General features: G+C 38.2%; 1 protein-coding gene across 3 annotated transcripts in view; it reads right to left on the bottom strand.

The window, feature by feature from the left end:
- Positions 1-23,396, bottom strand: part of Dpp10 (dipeptidyl peptidase like 10) — a 1,509,398-nt gene that overhangs the window by 326,155 nt on the left and 1,159,847 nt on the right. The window lies entirely within an intron of this gene.

The following is a 23,396-nucleotide window of genomic DNA, read 5'->3' as shown; positions in this document are numbered from 1 at the left end:
AGGATAAAAATGGTTATGAGTGACATTTGGTATCAGGAATAAAAGGTGGTAGGTAGACACTGCTAAAGCAAGGAAAGAATATCTAATTTTAAACTTCCCAGAGGCCAGGTTCTAGCTTCTAAGGATTTCATATCTGTTCCTCAAGAAGCTCAGCAGATGTACATTCTATCAGCTGATGCCCAACAATTAATACTTGTATTAAATGACTTTTATGTTTGTGGTAAAGCTATAATTATGCAAAAAGTATAGGAGAGATTGGGAAGACCTGAAGCATTGCAATAATAGAATAAGAAGTGAGTTTTCCCAAGGTGAACTGTATATTTGTGTTGCCTATAATATCATCTGCCTTTGATGGACCTTTCTAAGGATTAGACTTTTAAAACCTCAACCAACATTTACAAAGAAAGGATGTAGATACATATCTCTGGACATCAAGGGTGCAATTGTAAGGATCTTCATTGTTTTCTCTATATTCAGGTACTCACACATAAACAATCATATATATATACATATATATACATATATATGATTAAAATATTTATTTATTTACTGTGTGCATACAAGAGGTCATGTGTATGTCAGAGGACAACTTTGGGGAAGTCATTTCTCTTTTTCTATCATGGCATTCCAGGAGTCAAATTCAGGTCATTATGTTTGGTAGTAAACACCTTTTTCCAATGAGTCATCTCACTAGCTCAAGCAGATATACTTTATAAGGGCCTTGGCTGTCTAACTGAACTGAATAAACTAACTAGTGTAGATGATCCTCTTATGAACAATGACCAAGTGTGAAATAAATGACAAGCATGTTGGAAAGAAATGATAGAAATGATGTGGGGAATCCAAAGTGAATTAGAAAGGAAAAATATATTTTGAAAGGCATTGATCCATTTCAGCTTTAATTACCAGACTGAGTGCTCTTGATAAGTGCAACTGCCATTTGACTATAAAATATGTATGTATATATGTATGTATTTAGTCATATATATATATATGCATACATACATATACATACACGTGTATATATATACATATAATACAAGATACATGTTAAATATTAAGTTCCAACATAAATACTTAAAAATTAACTCAAGTAGTGCAGTTTTAGATAATCTAGAAACACCTTCACAAATATGATGTCAGACCTGTCCCATGGCTGATTCTCCATGCAGCTACAGTGACATTCAGCATTAACGATCTTAGTAAGGTGGTCAAGAGGTGATCTCTTCTTGTGCTTCATTCCCAGCACTCAGGCTCCCACGAAGTCTCTCTCTCTGCTGCACCCATTCTGAAACCTTCCTTGAAACCTCTTTTACTTGCTTAAAAGTATCTTCCCACATGTTTGTTTGTTTGTTAAAATCATAACTACCTACTTAATCTTCATCATAGTTTTTATGTCCCTACATTGGAATGTAGAGGATTACTTATTTTAACATTTGAATTATATACATTTTCTCTTGCTCTATTTGTAGCCTTCAAGTGGGAAGCAAGAGTGTACACAACTATTTTTATACCTAGTACCTAGCACATTTTCTGATATTTAATTATTTAGAACTAAATGAGAAAATGTGTGAAAAATACAAAGCAATTAACATTTGGAAGAGATCAAGATAGATTTTTTTATACCGTTTTAGAGGAATTAAAATGTTCCCTTCTTGCCATAAAATGGCATGTTTTAAAGAATAGTGTGGTGGAAACATAGTTTAGTTGAGAATTTGGGAAACTTTATGTAGGTCAAATTCTGCCACTGCCTGGCACATTTGACTTTCTGGGGCCTCATTTGCTAAGGAATAAAAAAAAAAATGTGATCAGCTTTTGTTGACTGTCTCAGGGCACCTTCTGGAGAAAGAGGAAACAAAACAAAACAAAACAGAGGACAAACAGGGGGGACTTTCAGTGGATAAGCATTCTCTTTTTCCATTAATCAGCCAGAGAATATAAGAGAGAGCAAAAGAAAACACCATAATTTAGACAGACCCATAATACAGCTCCTCTCGACCCTCTGGTAGCAGCAAGGTTGGCTTGGCACGGCTGTGCATGGGGAGTTGCAGGCTTTCAGCAGGGTATACTTGCCAATGGCCTGAGTGCAGTGGCAGAAAGGACAGTCATGTATGACGAAAAGGTATGACTATGAGTAAAGGAATTTGGCGTTGACTGCATGAGCTAGACCCTAACCTGAGCCAAACTCAGTGTATACCTAGAGTCATAGAAAGAAAAGGCTTTCTGATATGTGTAATGAATTCTGGGACAACCACAAAATGATCTCAAAGGTGTGGTCCAAACTAACATTTCTTAAGGTTATGTTTTTCAATTCCATCTCATTTTTAAAACTGTAGTGTTTAGAGCTACTAAAAAGTAATCAGAGGGTTGATCTTCACATGAAAGAATTTGCAGAATTCACAACTGTTTATCCTTCATCTTAGACACACAGGCAACAGGTAGCTATGTGGTTTTATAGAAAAAACAAATGCTAACACTATCGAGAAAAGCAAACATCTGAATCCTAGAAGGTGAGTCTATCGACAGCCTCCTAAGAGCTCTTTAACATCTTACAGGCATCAGGAAGAACTTTTATCTTTATTGATGTTTGTTACACAATGTTATAAATGACATTAAGGAGCCCATCCTAACAAATTTCTCAATGCTTGATTTCTTGTACTTTTAGAAAGAAGAGAGTCTGGAAAGAACCACGGAGATGGTTGAGAAACTAAAATGTTTCTAGTCAAGCCTGATAACCCAAGTTTAATTCCCAGAACCCATGCGGTAGGAGAAAACTCACATGTTGTCAACTAACCCTAGCACATGGAATGTAAAATGTGCACACACATACACACACAGAGAGAGAAACCCCAAAACATATAAATTTAGCTTGTACAGCAACATAAGAATCAGAACAATGATTCTTCTCAAGAATTATTTGAAATGCCATTTCCTAATACTTTGCTGTATTTATCTAAGGAGAAGATTAATGAGAGGTAGTTGTTCCTCAGAAGCACTATCTGGAGTTATTGACAGCAGTATGCATGTTTCCATGTGTACCCCAATGTGAAAAAAGGAAATCTTGCTTACAACACAGGCCAGAGTGCTCACTGCTCTGCATTGCACTCTGCACTTAGTAGGGATGTCAAAGGAAGTGATACTTGATGCAAGCCTACGTGCTGAGATGGGACTACAACATGTAAATACCACAGGGCACGGTTCTACCTGGGCAGGGTGAAAAAAATTCAGGCTTTGGAACTGAAAGAGGGTTTGGAGGCCAAAGAGATTGCTTTGTTAATACAAGAATCTGAGTTCAATCCACCAAACCCATGTAGCAAAAGACTAGTGTGATCAAACACACTTTTGATTCCAGAGTCAGCAAGGCAGATTAGGTGCATCTGTGGGGTTCTTTACCAAGCAGCCCATTTCACTTGAAAAATTCTAGCCCAATAAGAGAAACGGCCTCAAGAAGTAGAAAGCATCCAAGGAATGGCACTTGGAGTCAGCCTTTAACTCCACACATGTGTGCACACACTGCACACATTCACCCCCACAATTATGAACATATACACACATATGCAAAAAAATCAGATTCTTATGGTAGCATACTTTGGCTGAAATGAATGAATTTCTATGTTTTTGACTGATTTCACCCTATACTTTATTGTTACTGGATATGTACTAATGTCCAGTCATGATTCCTGGCCTCCTGCTCCAGCTCAGCACAGTCTTTCTATTTATTGTTACTGCATATGTATTAACGTTCAGTGATGATCCCTGGCCTCCCACTCAAGTTTGACACAGTCTTTCCATTAACATCAGCAATTGTGGCTTCTCTGCTTTGTTCATTTACTAAGATGCTTCTGAGACCTGTCAAAACAACTTCCACCCCTTTTATTCTTTGACAGAGTAAAAGACTCAGACTTGGCTTAAGTCATATAATTTCCCAAATGGACTGGAATTTTCTGGCAGACCCACTTAGTGTTTGCCATCTGACATGACCTCAAAGAACCAGAGATACCATCTGTTAAGCGAGACTTCATCTGCATGCTGGTGTTGGCTACAAGGCTCCTTGATAGGCTGGGAGACCCCCCCACCTTGATGACATATCCTCTGAGTCATAGGAGGTAACTTTTTTTTTTTCCAAGAAAATTCTATGCCTTTCGTGCCCCAGAGTGAGCTCTAAAGGCAGGAGCTGTCACTCAAGATGAAAAGTAATGGATTATCTGTGCTCTTCTTTTCATGCCTGGGTCTCTTAAAGGTTTAATATAAATCAGCACAAACATTTCACATGTTGAATATTAAGCTCCTTTAGTCATTTTTAAAGTTAAATTCCAAGAAAGTGGCTTCTTTTAATTTTGCTACAATCCTAGTCTAAAAAAAAAATCCTTTGTCTCAATTCTTAGAAGTAACATTATGGATAAATGTTGGATCGCTCCTGTGTGCACAGTCACCCAGCAGTCATGCTGCTCAAGGATAGTCTTCAAGTCCTGATTAGCCCCTGTCATCCCTTCACTCCAGCATGATCTCTGACCCATGTACTATCTCAACCATACAGCATTCTTGCCATTCTAAACTATTGCTAAAGAAGGGGCCTCTGCCTTGGAAATTCTCCCCCCATGTAAGTCCAAGACGGTCTTCTCAATTCCTTAGATGGACACTTCAGTTTCAAGTCCTCTAAGATATAAAGCACCCTGCAAATCTACCACATTCTCTTTCCTGCTTTGCGTTTATCAGTGTTCTTATCCATAAATTGCAACTAATTGAGAACTAGTGAGATGGCTTAGCAATTAAAGGCACTTGCCACCTGAGTTTGATACCCATGGCCCCTAAACATGTATGTACACACACACACACACACACACACACACACACACACACACACACACACCACTTATATTCCTCATTATGGATCATTTATTTCAAGAGTACATTACCTGCAAATTTAACTGGGGAAACAACATTCAGTAGGATAGACTGTCCTTATATTTAAAAAAATAATCTATTTTATTTTTAATTACATGTAGTGTATGCGGGTGTGTGAGTGTGTGTGTAAGTGAGTGAGTGAGTGTGTGTGTGTGTGTGTGTGTGTGTGTGTGTGTGTGTGTGTAAATACTGGGTCCTATGGAAACCAGAAGAAAGCACTCGATGCCCTGGAATTTGAGTTAAAGGTGGTTGTGATCTGGTTTGTAGAAGTGGGTGCTGGGAACTTAACTCAGGTTCTTTGGGAGAGGAAGTGCTCTTAACTGTTTGGCCATTTCTCCATCCTGGTTCTCACACCTTATTGGGTTTTCCATGTGCTCTCTTCTTTCATCTCTTTGACTATGACTTTGGGACACTTTATCAAACACAGTGCCCTTTAGGAACAGCCCAGTCAAAGATCAAAGGTGCTGTAGTCACAGTGGGACACTCCCATTCTACACATTCATATGAATCTGTCATTGAAAGTAGAAGTAAATAAAAGCAAAATTAAAAGGCAAGTCTTGTCTTTACACACACCACTCTGTGATTCTTCATACAATTGATTCTTCAGTCTCTCTTTCCATCTATACACATGTCTGTGTGAGTCATCTGTTTTTGTTCGGTTCTTATCTGTGGTTCACAGAACACTGCTAGTCTACTAAATAATTTATGGGCAATGGCTAGAGGAGTTTGTAATTAATGTATATAATGTTTTATGATAAAAAACATCTTAACATTATAGCAAATATGTGACCTGAGGATTTGATCTTATTGAAGAAAAATCCGTTTGATTTATTTGGCTTTCTTACTCCAAAATTTAATGTTGAAAGGTTATTTTACCAATTGAGGTACCAGACACCTTTAATGGTCTAATTATTAAAACTGCACATACAGTAGACAGTTCCCCTCAACTGTCTTCCATACAGCAGCTGTACACAATGCATGTAATAAACTTCTACTTCTGTCATTAAATAAATAATAAACAATAAGCACCAAGTAGAAATGTTATTTAAGGCAAACTTCTGAGAAAGAAGTATACAGATATGCTTTAATCTTTTGATCTAGTCATTTCTCAGAACTCTAATGTAATGATAGTTATGGGAGAGAAAACTGGAAATGTCCCTCAAGTGCAGTGACAAGTAAAAAGATATATGACTTCTGTATTGCAGCGTAATTGTGTGAAGTATTTTTCTGAAAACACAGGTCTCTTGTCACTGTATAACTAAATTTACCTTTGCTCCACAATAACATAAAAAGTCAGATAATAAAGCTCTAATTGTCATCATCATCCACAATATTGTTTAGAAAACCCCTTCTCTTGCAATACCTTTTATAAAAAGTGTCAATTTTGCACTATACCAACAAATGTAAAACTCATTTTGTTAAAAAATTATGAGGTAAGACAAGGAATCATTTATCCTGTTATTTTGTTTTTGCTGAATTATTGAATCTTCAACATTCAATAATGTAAGTTATTAACAAGTTCCCTCCCTCAGAGGAAACTATTGTATTGACAAGCACATAACCTAAATGAACTAGAGTTGTCAAAAGAAAACATTAAATCTTCACCTTAACTTTATAAGGAAAATAGATTCAGACAAAGCTATACCATGATGTGGAATATCATGAACAAAAATAATTTTTGTACAAAAAGAAAAAAGAAAAGCCATTTTTAATCAGACACTATTCGGGAATTTAAAGATAAAGATGAACAAATAGTTTAAGGAATAAAATATATGTGAAGAGTCTCCCCTGTTATCTCTATGATGTTAACAAGCACACAGATGTCATTATCATATCCTGTGCCTGGGAAGTATCTCTGATGGGAAGGAAGCTTTCTTGAGAATGAAGGCTCTGCTTAAGCCCATCTCCTAGCCTTATTCAGTAAGGTTTCTAATCCCAAGTGCTGAGGATTGAACCCATTCTTTGTACATACTAGGTCAGTAGTCTACCCCTGAGCTACAATCATTTACTTATTCATGTGACACACAAAAGATTTACATCTTCATATACATCACATTGCTATGGAAGTATCACACAGATCAAGGGCTAGGCATAGCCTGGACAAGGTTTCAATGGCTCAAGCTGAGAAGAATGTATGTAGATTTAAATTAAGCACAATGAAATAGAGCCAACAAGTGCAATAGATACTTGGTTAGACTTTCTGTACATTAGATAAAATTTCATAACTGAATAACGACATTGGTGTTACAAAGAAAGTTTGATTTATATTAAATATTAGTTTTACTTTTATTTGTGTGTATGTCTATGTGCCTGTGTGCATTGTAAGTGAAGTTGCCTACAGAGGCCATAAAGAGGATATAAGATCTCCTGAAGCTGGAGTGAGAGGCAGCTGTGTGTCACCTGACTCTCCTGACCTGGGTGCTGGGGACCAGTCCTTGAATTTCTGCAAGAGAAGCAAGTACTGTTAACAAGTGAGCCTTCTGACATTCACACATTCTTCTCTCCTCTCCCCTCCCCCCATTCACTCTTTAGCTTCCTTTATGTGTGTGTGAGGGGGAAGGGCACTTGCCTGAGCCTGTGCATGTGTGTAGAAGCCACAAAACGACTTCGGCTATCTTCTCTGTCATTATCTTTCTAATTCCCTTGAGAAAGGGTCTCTCACTGAAACTTAAGCTAGGCTGGCAGCCAGTAAGCCCATCAGTTTCCCTCCTCCATAGAGCTGGTGTTACAGGGGCACATGAGCACACCTGCTGTTTGAGTATTCAATGTAGATTCAAAAGCAGACCTCTATGCTTCTGCCCACTGAGCCTCCACAGTCCAAAGTAAATTCCTTTTATAATAAACTTTGGTCATTTTATGGTTGAAAGCTTTTAAAAATACATTGGTCTTATGACTCTAATTATATTCTTCATTCCCTCTTTCGTTAGAAATATTGAGGTTTTCTCCATTTGGCTAATGAAGATGCCCTCCAGGCTACACCACTACCTGTGATCTAGTTATTTCCATAACACAATCTTTAACTGTTTTCTTTCTTAAAAGGCAACACCAAGGCAATACAAAGTTAATTGGTGTTGATTCCAAACACTGCTGTGCTTGTATAATCAGAAAACATGGTTCCAGGGTATATTGCTATGGATCCATATTCTGTATTGCTTTGTGTCTTAGTTGAGGTTTTCCATTTGCACTAAGAATTATTATTGTCACTATTTTAGGACATGTTATTCTGTATTTGATGGTTTTCAGAATGGACGCAACTAAATAGAACAATCTGTCCCTTCTGATTATAGGATCTGTAGGATTTCAAAATTGACATGCTAGTTGCAAAAACATAACTTTCTCCCTGGATACATATTAGTATCATGGATGCTCAAGATCCCCTTGCCCGCAGTTAGCATCGGCAGATATCAATCCATATTAAAAATAGGACTGCCACATCCACACAGAGTCCTGTGGAAGTGTTAGGGGGGCCTTCGTTCTGTGGAAGCAGCTCCACCTTCCCACTGCCCTTTTGTGACAGTAGAGTAGGATGACTATAAAATCTAACACGGTAAAGACATCAGATGGCAGAAGGCCTGGAAATCTTTCTCCAATGGGGTTACACGTGACAAAACTGAGCATGCTCAAACATTGCCTACTGAAGAAGGCTCATCACAGGAGGTGACGAATCATTAGAGCCTCTCACCTCTTCCAGCTCTCTGGTCTGTTTCCTCCCACCCCCAGGAATGCCTTTCTCTTTTTTATTAAACTGTTTCTATTTCTATCACTGTTCATGTGTCTCTGCTCCAGTTCTTTGTTCCAGGACACAGGAAACTGGAAATCTCAGCAGGTATGTGACCCGCACCAGCAATACTTTGATGTGAAAAGTTTTATTTGTGTAATAAAAAAGTACATATCATTTCCATTCTATGGCAGCCTCTGGACTGAGTCAGTGAGAGTCACAGTCACAGTCTCTGGAAGAGTCTGTGGGTAAAAGTTTCTGGAAAGATCTGCACCCTCCACTGAACCACCTGCAAGGCTGATTAGCTAATGAGAACTTCAGGGATTGTGGAACAGTTGGAATGCTGCAGAACCAGAGTGAAATTACAATTTATCCTGGGCTTTATTCTGCCTTAATCCTTTCCCATCTTGATGTCTGGTTTAATAAAATTGGGACGACCAGGAGAAAATGTTTGGAATGTATTAACTTAAAAAAAAAAAAAAAAAAACACTATTTCGGTTGAACTATGACAATTTTTGTAACTATAGTAATTTGGTTTCTAGAAGTAATGCAATGGGTTTTTCTAGATTCTTGTCTAACCACCACATTGACACCCAGGAATAGCTGTCCATCACCTGATATTCTTTTAACTGAGCACCCACTGGTTGCTAGCAGCAACAGCCAGCTATGGGCCACAGCAAGGAAACTCTCAGTGTCCTGCCCACCCCTCTGCCACATGAGCCTGACTCTGCTGGAGCTCTCGCCAGGCTTCTGCCTCCTTTTTATTGACATTTGTATCTCTTCTCATCAATCTTGTCTAAAGAAAACAACCTGGTTCAACATCACCCTTAAACTTCAGACCACAAGCTTTCACTGTTAACTTGGACTGCACCACCACTTTTCAATTATGCATGATATTAATTCTATATTCTACTAAGCCATCTCCCCTTCAATCCTGTGATGAATCTTCTTTATTTAAACTAACTTCAGCTGTCTCCCCCCCACACACACACACATACACACACACAAACTATGAAATCAGCACTAGCCTATGTAGAATAAGCAATGGTCCTCACATACACCAAACACATTCTATGTTTTATGACTGCTCAGATGATATTAAGCTACCTCACTTCACTAGCACTTACCATTTAGTCTGTATCTTACTTTGCAGGTGTTACCTAACTTGTGGTCATAGTCTGTGTCCCAAGAAGCACAGACTGGCAACCTGTCCTTGAGAAGGCAATTAAAATAGGTTAAATTATGGGGTTGAGAGATGGCTCAGCAGGTAAGAGTGGGTACTGTTCTTGCAGGGAACCTCAGTTCAATACCCAGCATACACATAGGGCTACAACTGCCTGTAATTCCAGCACAATGCGATCTCATACCCTCTTCTGGCTTTTACAGAAACTTCACTCACATGCACAAACCCACACAAAGAAACACACGAACACACATATCTAAAATAATGTAATATTGAGAAAAAATATAATAGAAATGAAATTTTATTTAATATGACCACATTGGCAAGAGAAGCAAATAAATCCAGTGACCAGCAAAGTCCATCTTCAGAGTCCTGCAATGACACCAAGCTTTAAATAAATGACTAGGGATATGCACGTTTATGTAATTCTAGTCTAGGTGTGGTCCCATACACTACTGACTCCTTATTGTCTGGGCTTCAGTCTTATCCTGTAAGGTTGTCTGACACATTCTAAATCTCTTTCTGGGAAAGAAGTAGTCACCCTGGATGGTGGCCTTTCCTTCTTTCAGTCTAAAATTTCTGGTGAAATTCTCATTTCTTAAGTCAATTGTTTCAAAAGTCTGCTAGTCAGATTGAAAGATGTAAGCATTTCTTTTAAAATAGCATCATGTCTGCTGGGCCAGTGACATGTTCCTATGGTTTACTATACTGAGACTTTATACAATTCAACCAGTCAGTCTCTGAATTGATGATAGACAAAAGATCCACCAGTGACTCTCATCTTGACTTATACACCTTCTCATAGCATTTCCCACCTGGAAGCACAGCTGTTCCTATGTGACGGAGTACAATGGTAGAATTAAATGATGAGGTTTAAGGCTAGATAATTTTTCAAGGCACTGCAGACTCCACCTGGCTCTGCCAAATCACCACTCTGGAAGAAGCCAGATGCCATGCCATGTGGACACTCAAGTGGCCCATGGAGAGGCTCCCGTGAAAACCACCTAGATTCTGGGCTGACAGCCAGTTTTACTTGTCAACTATGTGAGTAAAGGAGTGCAGACATCCTTCCTTCAGCTCAGTCAAGGCAAACAATGGCCACAGCTGCCACCTCTATCGTCAGTCATGGAAAGTAGCCCTCCAAAGCCAACGCCTTCAAGAATTCCATCCCCAAAGTGCTCATACAATAAATTACTGTCTTGTTATGGAGTCTACCCTAGACAGCCAGAACAGTCCTATTTCATAGGGTGATAGCATAATGCTAATTGTGTGTTTTACTGTGTCCTCCGTTACTTTAAAATGATCCGTGATAAAATGAATCATGGGTGAATAGTGTGTACATGAGTAACAATGGATGCAATGAATGTATTTTCTTCTACATAATGAATTATAATCTATTCATTTACTAAAATGTCTGTGATGGGAGCTGCTAGGAGACGGCTCAGTCACTGAAGGGCTTTCCTTGCAAGCATTAGAGCCCCAGTTCGTATTCTTGGCATTCATGTAAAAAAAGCTGGATATGGTGGTACACACACATGGAATTCCAGCACTCTGAAAGTAAAGACAGGCAAATCCCTGGCCCTCCATGACCAGAGAGTCTTCCATAACTGGTGAATTCTAGGTTCAGTCAGAAACGCTTTATCAATAAACAAGACAGAAAAGTGATTGAGGAAGACATATGGCATGAACCTCTGACCTCAACATGATCATGAGCATGCACACACACACACACACACACACACACACACACACACACACACACACACACACTGTGTGTGTGTGTGTGTGTGTGTGTGCATGTGCACAGGTTTACTGACACACACAGGCACACACAGGCAGGGATTTACTTAACTAAAAAAATTCATGTTTATATATGTAGAATCCCATTATAGCAATGCCTATTACAAATCACCTGATTGTTGTAGCACACACAAAGCTGTACAAGCAGATCATTTCCAGATTCTCCACAGAACCTCAAAGCATAAAAAAACAGAATCAGGCTAGCAAAATGGCTCGGTGGGTAAAGGGAATTGCTGTCAATCTGGCATCCCAGGTTCAATCCCGAAACCCCCATAGTAGAAGAAGAAAACAGACTCTTACAAGTTGTCCTTTGACTTAAACACATGCAACATGACATGCGTGACTGCCCACATACATGCCCAAAACATAAACAAGTATAATAAACATATTTACAAAAGTGACAAGTCCTATTTCACATTAGGTGGTTACATTTGTGACAAGGTGATGGATCTATGAATAGCTATTTCACAAAATGCAGAGCAGTTTCCAGTACTTTTCTCCAAATTCCCCTGTGTTCCTTCCTCGTCTGCATTCTTCTGTGTAGCTACATATTTATACACATGTATGTGTGTATATAATTTTTACTAACATTTTTCCCGTCTTATAACCTTGCTTCAGTAAGGAGAAAGTTTACTGGGCAAACCATTTAGCAACGGCAGCTACAAACAAGCAAGGGAAGACAGAAGATATCAGAATGAACAAACCGTCCCATGTATGGAGAACACACTCACTCACCTAGCTGCACTTTCCCTCATCTTGTTATTGTGTGCATTTGCACATTTCTGTGTATGCACATGTGTTAGTGTATGTGCTTGCATCTGTGCACAGCAGGAGGCCATAAGGGGACATCAGACATGCTGTTCCATCACTTTCTACTTACTCCTTTGAGAGAGACAGTGTCTCTCACTGAAACTGGAGCTAAGCTGGCAGCCAGCAAGCCCAGCATCCTGCTGCCTCTACCTCCACTCTCTAACACTGAGCTTAAAAGCAGGCACATAGCTATGTCTACCTTTCTAAGTGGTTGCTAGGTGTCCAAACTCAGGTCCTGATGCTTGTACAGAAAATACTATAATCCACTGAGCCATCTTCCCAGGTCTATTTGCAGGTTTATCACTAACAGTATTAGTCAAATTAGTAGTACACCCCAAATGTATGGAGCTTAATGGCCTAGACAGTCCCATGGCCAGACTGTACTCCCACAGACTTCTTAAATATGTCTGTGTAATTGTAAAGCACTGAAGTATTAAGACCCAGAATTTAATTAGATAATTCACTAGAGAAGAGTTACTTTTTCAAGCAGTAGTGCATGCCTGATTCATTTTATAGCGATTACTTCTTAGTTAAAATAGATATTTATCATAAAGACAACTTTGTCTATAGAGCTACAGGATAGTGTGGTTGCAGCCAAGTCTGGAGAACAGTAAATCCTCTCTGCAGAGCATGGAGTGTGGAGAACAGGCAGTGAAGTGCCATAAGTAGCAGGAGTGGTACATTCCTGGAGCCGGGAATACAGCTCAATTGGTAAAATGTTTGCTTTGCAAGCACAAGAGCCTCAGTTTGATCCCCAGAACCCAAGTAAAATGCCTTGTGTGATGAATAAACTATTGTCATCCAAGAGCTTGGGAAGTAAAAGAGAGGACCAGCAGACCAGCAGAATGGGCACCACTGAGAGGCTTTATCTCAAATGCAATATGGATGTCTCCTGAGAACTACTACACAAGGTTGACTGCCTCCATGTGCAACTGCATACATGTGAATGCATGTATACATGCATAAAAAGATACCATGTATTCCCAATATCAGACAGAGGTAAAGGAATCTTTCGGCTGCTTCTTTTGTATTCCGTAAGAGCTAATTCTTGCAGAAATTGTGCACTGTGATGCATAAAAGACCTCTGCAATTACAGAAAATACATCTAATTAGTGTCTGGCCACAAACATAAAATATAATAAGGAAAGAAACAAACAGTGTAAAACAACGAAGTCTACTTAGTATGTATTTTGAGTTAATTTTTCTTTTTTTTTTTTTTTGATTTTTCGAGACAGGGTTTCTTGTGTGCTTTGCGCCTTTCTGGACTCACTTGTATCCAGGCTGCTTGAACTCACAGAGATCCGCCTGTCTCTGTCGAGTGTGGACTAAGTGCGCACACCGGGAGTTAATTTTTCTTATTTTTGGCACAAGTGTGTGTGTGTGTGTGTGTGTGTGTGTGTGTGTGTGTGTGTGTGTGTACGCACATCAGTGTACTGGTCTCAGATGGCAGAAGAGAGGGTTGTATCCTGTAGAGCTGGAGTTGTGGGTGGTTATGAATCAGCTAACTAACATGAGTGTTGGGAGCCAAACTCTAGCCCTCAGGAAGAGCAGTGGCATTCTCCACTACTGAGCCACCACTCCAGCCTTAGCATGCTCTGAAACACAAACAATTAAAAAAAAAAAAAACTATAAATTAGGAAAAACAGTTCTAAAAAATAGTTGTTTTAATTTACGTTTATATTTATATTACATACAACACACTGGTAAGTGTTCAAAGATGGTTTAAGAATCCACGTACCAAATAAATCAAATGGTCCAAAACATCCCACATTGTTGTTGGCTAATACCTACTGAAAAGAGACTAAATATTGGATTCAAACTGTTAATACAAAGATTCCAAGTAACCAAGACATAGGCATCTGGTGAGGAGAATGTCAAAACAGCAGAATGTGCTTTTTAACCACAAATATTCTTCTCAGAAAGATTTGATTATATCAAGGTTAGTCATACTGGAAAGCTTTGTTTCTACTTTAAAAATAACTTTAAGTCTGAGAAGATAGCTCAGTGGATAAAGATACTTACTACCAAGTTTAACAACCTAAATTCAATCCTGAGGAGTCTATTTTGAAAGGAGAAAATCAACTTGTAAGTTATCCTTTGAACTGCCCATGATTATGTGCACATGTACAGAAGCATGCACATGCAGGCACGCACACACACACTCACAAGCACACACACACACACACACACATATACATATACACACTAAAATATAATGAAATTGTTTAAATCCCTTAAAATATATTCAATTTTATGTCATTGAAGTGCACCCATGTGTCATTCAGATAGTAACTGTTTAAGGAATAGTTTCAAACATGAAGATGTATAATGACTAAGCCTGGAGAAATATCACAAATACCACTTGAGTATCAAAAATAATGTATGTCTGAGTCTGTCAGATGGCTTATCATGTAAAAAGTGCTTGTTAGCAAGCTGGACAAATGAGTTCAATCCCTGGAACTCCATGGTGAACAGAAAACTGACTCTTGCAATCTCTCTACTTGTCTTCTATACAAACTCACACACAAATAAAAGATTAAAAAATATAATATATGCCAAGGAGGTTGTTTTAATTTTTTAAATTAATTGCAATTTGGTTTATAATAAATGTGACTAATTGTGGTAATAATTATATCTAAACACGGGTTAATCCACAATAGTTCTTAAATTGATGATAGTGTGATAGAAAGACTAGGGAATCTGTAACCAGAAGGATGGACCCACTCTATCCCAGTTCAGAGCCTATGAGTAAGGTAATGAATATCTCTGAGCCTGCTCCCTTCTTAGAATATGGTATCAACATCCAAGTTATGGAGCTCTATGGGTTTATAGATTGCCATTTTCATAGCACAATTTGAATGCTCAGCAGTTTGCTCTGTCTTATATAAACTTGCTTTGATAGAGATATGTATGTATATATATATATATACACATACATACATACATATATAGAGAGAAAGAAAATTTATCCATATCTTATCATAATTCATAGTTAAATAAGGATATATGATATATATATATATATATATAGGATACAGTAGTAAGAAGGAACAATCTATCATAGAACTAGTGAAAACCATGGACAGCTTCTATACAACTTTTGAGGAAAAAGAATATAAACCTAAGAATATACTTTATGAGACTATTCATATCAAGTACAAAACCACCAAAGCTAAGCAGTGAAATCTGGACAGTGATATCTCATACAAGTGGTTAGAAACGTGTTCGGCAAAGCTTTGCTTTCTTAACCTGGGTCATGATGCATACACATGTTTGCTTTACAGAATGTGGGCTCAGGTAATACATATAATATGTGAGTAAAAGTTCTTTGATATATTTTAAGTACCAATGAATATTTATGCATCAACAATCTGAATACAAGCAAATATTTTTTTCTACAGTCAAAACATGAGGCATTCTCTCACATGTGATTCTAGTTACATTTTTTAAACTTTTTATTTATTCTTTGTAAGTTTCACATAATGCATTTCAATCCCATTCATCTCCCCAACTCTTTGTATCTGCCCTCTTTCCTTACAGCATACATCCCCAAAATGAAATAAAATTTAAGAGGAAGAGAAAAAAAAAAAGAAAATAAAAATCACATCTTGGAATTGATAGCTTGACACAGTGAGTCACATGATGTATCCTTTAGTCCATACATCTCTACTTGCAAATGTTCATTGCAAAGTCATTGGTCTGGTTTGAGGTCTCTGGTTTCTGCTACACTGTCTCTACTGGAGCCTCACTGGGTCTCTTGGATATCCTGTTGTTGCCCTGTGTTGTAGAGATCCTGCAGCTTTGGATCTGCAGGACTGGCCCCTTCACATGCTCCAACAAATCATAGATGGAGTGAATGTTAGGGTGGAAGAACTCATAGCCCTGGCAGTGCCTGGGCAGTTGCAGGGTTAATCAGTCTATCAGGTCTTCCGTATCCTCACCACTAGCTCTCTAGCACTGCACAGCTAGTTCACCATTCGCAACAAGGAGCAAGGAGTGGGGCTGCTTCTCCTGCTTTTATTCCTGCAAGTAAGGCTCACCTACACCTACACCATCTACTGTGTTGCCCAGGTAAGATGAAGGGGCCACTCTTCTGAATGTTGCAGCTGATGAGGGGGAGGGTCAGCTCTTTTTCCTGCTACAGATGAGGAGGGAGGAGGGGGAGAGTGAAGGGCATCTTTCCCTTGCCCTCACCATCACATGGTAGACAAGGGGGGCAAGGCCAGCTCTCACAGTTTCATGACCTCTGAGCTTGCTCACCTGTATCCTCTAGTAATATTTTTATTTACTTATTTTAGTGTACATGTTTATGCATGCACATATGTGTGTGTGATACGAGTTTCATAATATGTGCATAGAGGTAAGATGACAATGCCCAGAAGTCTGCTCTTTCTCTCTAAGATGTGGGTCCATAGGATTGAACTCAGGTTATCAGGTAAGTGTCCTTACTCACTGAGAAATTACCAGCCCCATATATAAATCTAATCTGGCAGAAGAAGTAACAACTTGGAAGGAAAAAGGAGGCCAGAGCAGGGCTGAGTTTTATAAAGTGAAAGGGGGTTATAAAAGTCATAAACAAAAGGATTTGAAACACTGAAGAAAAACAATACATACACACACAGGAGAGAGAGAGAGAAAGAATAACGTAGGACTTTGTATCTGGTAGATGATATTTTAGTAAAGTGAGTGGATGAGTGTGAATGTGGGAAATAGTGAAAAATTGAAATTTCCTTTGATAATTTTTAGTAAAAAGAAATGTTAATCATCTAGTGCCTCCATAACTTTCAGAGATTGTGTTATGTTAAGAAAAATCCTCTTCTTTTTCCTGTAGACTAAAATGTAGACATGATACCATGAACATTAGTTCATAAGGGTATATTTCTGCTGTTGGTTTTATTTTCTTAAAATATTAATATAATCTGGCTAAGATATTCTAGCTTTAAAAAATGTTTAGTTATGGTTGTGTTTGTGTTTGTGTGTGTGTGTGTGTGTGTGTGTGTGTGTGTGTGCCACAACATGTGGATAAAGTAAAGGACAACTTGAAGTAATCAATTCTCTCTTTCACTATGTGGGTCCCAGGGTGCATCATGGGTAGTTAAGCTTGGCTGGCAGAAGACTTTGTCCAGTGAGCCACCTTATCAGTACCTATTCTAGTTTTCTGTTTCATATTTTGTTTCATATTTTATAATTTTTTTCTTCAAAGGTAATCTTAAATTATTCAACTTTTTCAAAATAAGGAGAATAGCTACTTCAGATTTTGTGTTGAGAATTGCCTTAGTCACTGTTCTATTGCTATGAAGAGACATCATGACCAAGGCAACTTCTATAAAAAGGGCATGCTTACAGTTTCAGATTCCATTACCCTCATGGTGGAAATCGTGACAGCAGGCAGGCCAGCAAGTGCTGGAGAAGTAGTTGAGAGCTCCATACTGATCCACAGCAGGAGAAAGACTCTGGGCTTAGCATGCACTTTTGAAACCTCAAAGGCCAGCCCCAGTGACCCACTTTCTCCAATAAGACCACAGTTCCTAATCCTCCTAATTCTTTCTAAATAATGCCACATCCTGGTGACTAGCATTCAAATATGTGAAAACTTGGGGGCCATTATTATTCAAACCTCCACAAGAATAATTAGTGGTACCATCTGAAATGAAGGGACAGGACACTGGCACAGGATATTTCACATCATCCGACATCTTGAATAGATACACAGCTTCTCTGAAACTAAATACTGAACACTGTTCTACCAAGACAGACAAGAGCTCAATATAGATGGGGGTGAGATGCTCAAAGAATGATAACACAATGCGGTGTGTTTAGTATGTGATTCTCTTATATTTTTAAATCTTTAAAGACCTAACAGCTTTGCATGAAAATGTTAATATGTAAACAAGCACACAAAATCTTTCTCATCTATTTCCAGTAACTCACAGTAGCAAAGTGTTCAAAGATTTTTTATAATTTACATATTTGATGAAATAAATTGAAGCTTCATTTTTATAAATTTCAAGTTTTAGAAATTTTTTTCATATACACCTTTTCACTAATTAGATGTTTTTATTTTGAATTAATTATAAATTCTTATGTAGTTATAAAAATTTGGAAATGCCACTTCTCCTTCAGCTAATTTCAACCAATGTGAAACTACAGTGCAAGAGCTGGTGAAATGGGGCCCCTGGCAGTGGGATCAGGATCCATCCCTGGTGCATGAGAGGGCTTGCTGGAGCCCGTTTCCTATGGTGGGGCCCTTTGCTCAGCCTTGATGTAGGGGGAAAATATATCCTTATGGACCAATGTTCATGGTATCAGGTCTACATTTTAGTCTACAGGTCCTGCCTCAACTAAATGTAGCAGGTTTTGCTGACTCCTCATGGGACGCCTTACCCTTTCAGGGAAGGGGATGGGGGGGAAGGTTGGAAGGGAGCAGGAAGAGGGGTAAGAAAGAGAGATGTGGTTGTATATAAAATGAATAAAAAAATTTCTTAAATTAAAAAAAAAAGAGTTGGTAGAATGGTTCTGTGGGTAGAGGTGCTTTACACTTCATGAACTGAACACTATCCCTGGGCCCCATGTGGTAGAAGGAGAGAACTGAGTTTGCAAGTGGTCCTGACTTTCACACACATGCCATGACTCATACATTCCCCACACACACAAACATGTATAAATAAATAAACACATGCAATTAAATTTATTTAAATAATAAGCCAAAACATTCTTAGAACTCTATGATTCCAGGGTACTGACAGGTACAGAGTCAAGACCCAGAACATTTCTCCCCTGACCAAAAACAAATTGTTATACACAGAAAGGGAAGTATTCTAACTTTTGGTCTCATGCCTGAGAAATTCTTACTCTCTTTTCTTCATTAAGTTTTCTTATTTCCAGAATTTCTAATAAATAGAAACATATAGTCAGTAGATTTGGGAATTGCCGTTTTAAAACTCATTTGTAAGACTGGATATTCACTCATGTTCTTGCGTATATCAAGTCATTTTTCCTTTATATGTATGAGTTGTATACTGTCATATAGGTCTACAACTATTTAGCCATTCACAAATGAAGGAGCATTTAGGTTATTTAAGGTAATAAACAGGGTCTCATATATCCCAGACTTGGTTCAAACTCTCTGTGTTGCCAAGGAACTTGAACTTTGGACCCTCCTTCCTCTACCTCCTAAGTATTAGGATTACAAGCATGAACCATTGTGTTTCATTTATGTGGTAGGTGGTGAATGAATACCAGGATTTATGTATGCGAGTAAAACATTCTATAGATTGAATGTACCCAGGTCCCTCAAGTAATCATTAAAAATAAAGTTTCAAGGTAGTCCTGGGCTACATAGTATGATCTTATGTCAAACATTAGTAAGTACATAAATAAACAAACAAACATACAATCAGGCAAATGAAAAAGTAAATAACTAAATACTGCTTTAAGTATGTACCTAAATAGCTCTGTATGAACCTAAGTTTCATGTCACTGGATAAACTACCATGGTGTGCCCCTGATGGTGTGAGTGGTAGAATAAGTTTGATTTTTATAGACACCACCATAAAGACACATACCTAAAACAAAAATCATCAAGATAAGCAATGCCCTCATACACAATCCTAGCAAAAATATTGGGATGATCTAATTTTTCTCAGTGCTGCTATAATTTAGTGTTAACAGTGTCAGGTTTGCTGTGGATATCATTCTATATAAATAAAACACTGATGGCCAGTGACAGCAGGAAGTAGGTGGCAGCAGGAAGTAGGTGGGACAAGGAGAGAGGAGAATCTGGGAAGGGAAGGCTGAGTGGGGAGGCACTGCAGCCACCGCCAGGACAAGAGCATGCAAAGACGCCGGTGAGCACCAGCACTGCAAGGTATAGATTTATAAAAATGTTAATTTAAGGTAAAAAAAGTAACAAGAAGCCTGCACGGCATACAGTTTATAAGTGATATAAGCGTCTGAGTGATTATTTATAAGTGATATGGACTGCGGGGCTTGGGGAACCTGGAGAGAAGCCCTCCAGCAACAAGGTTTTTCTTTAAATAATTGATCCATCTTTATAAATATGTGGTGACTGATGTTAGTTGTAGTTTTAAGTGGGTTCTACTAGTGCTAATGACTTTGAAATGATCAGCCACATAAACAGCATCTCTCATGAGTTCTTTTCAGGTGTGGGTCCCTTTTCTTTTAATATATTTGTTTTCTGACAGATATTAAGTTTTCCATTTTGAGAATCCTTTGCCTCTGTGGCTTGTATTAGTCACTTTTCTCTTGCTGTGATAAAGCACCATAACCAAAAGCAATTTATGGAAGGAAGCATTTATTTGGCTGTGATTTCAGAAGGATAAGTGTCCATCATGGTGGGAAAGCATGGCAGCAGGAATTAGGCATGGTGACTGGAGCAGAGAGCTGTAAGATACATCTGTACCTCAAGCACAAGGCAGAGAGAGCAAACTGAAATGAGACTAAGTTATAAATTCTCAAATCCTATCCCCAGTGACTTGCTTCCTATTAAGGCCACACCTTCTAAGCCTCTCCAAATAGAAACACCAACTCTGGACTAAATGTTTGAATGCCTCAGCCCATGGGGGACAGCTACCATTTAAGTCACCATATGAATCCATTACTAAATATCTTATTGCAGATATTTCTCACATGTTCTAGCTTGATTTTTTATTATCACAGTGAAGCTTTGCATTGAACAGCAGCTTTCAATTTCATAGACTTAATTTCCAGTGTAAAAGCTAAGGAATTTCTCGCTTGTCTTAGACCCTAAGACAATTTGGGGCAATTTTCCTGTTTCTTTACCTATTATATATATTTTTATATTTGGAATTATTCTGAATTAATTCTGAATTCACAAAAGAGATGAGAAAGAGGCTAGTGTAGGTGATATTTTTATTTTATCATGTTTTTTTCTGTTCCTTTTGACTTTTGTCACTTCTCCCTGTCTTCCTTTCTATTTAAAAAGATTTTATTACATTTTATTTAGGTATTTTATGTGTGTTTGAGGCATATCAGTGTGGATGACAGTACACATGTGTAGGTGGAAAGAAAACTGGTGAGAAACAGTTCTCTTATCCTACTCTATGGGTCCTGGGCTCAAATTCAGATCATCAGGCTTTGTGGCAAGCACCCTTACCCACTGATCCATCTTGCTGGCCCCTTAGTTCCTTTCTGCCTATGGATATCTATTCACTTCAGCACCATTTGCTGAAAAGACTATCATTTCTTTGTTGGACTGCTCTTGTACTCTTTCCATAACTCATATGGCTACATTCAAGAAAACCCACTTCTGAGTTTGAGATTCTCTTTCATTGCTCTGAATGTTTCTCTTTTTTATAGTTCTTGCCTTGATTGCAAGGATTGCTACCACATTCTAAGGTATCTGTGTTCATTGAGTCAGCAAGATAATCAGTGGGTAAAGGCATTTGCCACCAAGCCAAGTAATATGAAATCAATATTTGCGACCTAGATGGTAGAAGCAAAGAAGCAATTCCCCCAAACTGTCCTCTGAGTGCCACACATGTACCTTGAAACTCACACACACACACACACACACACACACCCAAAAAAATATATAATCAAAAATAAAATTTCATTATCTCTTTTACATGGCAGGTCAAATATAAATTCCCCTATGTAACATTAATTGATAATCTAATAGTGTATTTTAAAATTTTTCTCTTTTTCACACATAAAAGATATATGTTTCTCACTATAACACATAGCTTACAAAATCTGCAAACTAAGAAAACACACAGAGAGCAACAGTCAATCAAAAACACAAAGATACTTAATAGGAACATAAGCCTGTAATGGCAATCTCACAATCTTTCTCAGAATAGATTATTTTCAGTAAAAATATAAACTTTAAAGATACTCATCAGATGTACACTCCAAAAGGCTAACACATTAAACATCAAGTCTTCTGAACTGTGAAATGTCATGTGTTCAGAGTCTTTTGATGCATTATATGAGTCTTTCTGCCTTAACTCCATAAATTTTTATTGTCTGTCCTAAAGCTCATAAAACTTCCTTGAATAATCTCCCATCATTTATTTTCTACAGAAACTAATGTGCTGAATTGCCTTTTAACATTTACTTTGCTTTTTAACTGTGCAAATTATATCTATGTACAAAATCCTCACTTGCCATATGTATGTTCTAATTGTACTCTACAGCTGGAGAAGAATAATGAATCAATGACTGAGAAAAAGATGCTTGTGTTTGCTTGAAATTAATTTCTTTTGTTGTCCTACTTAGGATATTTTCAGAGACTATATACCTAATACTCAAATGCCATCAACATGCTGGGTGGATGTCTCAATGTGTAAGAGCAGTAGCTGTGAAAACCTGAGAACCTGAGTTTTAATCCTCAGAACCCTGGGAAAACACAGACACATAATACAAGGTCTGTGAGTGTATTGCTTCTATGGAAATGGGAAGCAGAGACAAGAGCATCCACAAAAGCTCACAGATAGTAAGCCTGGTGCATAGAAGCAGAAAAATAGCAAAGAGATTCTGTCTCACACAAAGTATAATTTGAGGACTAACACAGAGATTGTTCCTGGCCTCCATATGTGTTTCCTGGCATTATCTGTACATTATCTGACTTTATACAAATGTATACATAGGTACTCACTCACATTCATGTGTACACACATGCACACACCCCAAATATTTTTAAATTGCTGCCTGCTAGAAAAATGACTCAGAATGGGAATGGCCCCACTTGCCACAAGTAGATAATTTACAGATTGTGCACAATATCCATAAAACAAACAAACAAGCAAATAAATCCTGGCTTGGCAAGATGGCTCAGGGAGCCATTAAGATTGCTGACCTGAGTTCAATCACCAGGACCCAGATGGTAAAGAGTACCATCTCCCTCAAGTTGAGCTCTGACCATCACAAGTATTCTGTAAAACATGGGTCCCACCCCCCACACACACAAGGAAAACTGTAAACATGCCACCAAAGCAT

This window comes from Peromyscus leucopus, chromosome 15 (assembly GCF_004664715.2).
Source record: "Peromyscus leucopus breed LL Stock chromosome 15, UCI_PerLeu_2.1, whole genome shotgun sequence".
Lineage (NCBI taxonomy): Eukaryota > Metazoa > Chordata > Mammalia > Rodentia > Cricetidae > Peromyscus > Peromyscus leucopus.
Note: the sequence above shows the minus strand (reverse complement) of the source record. Positions and strands in the feature narration are given on the sequence as shown.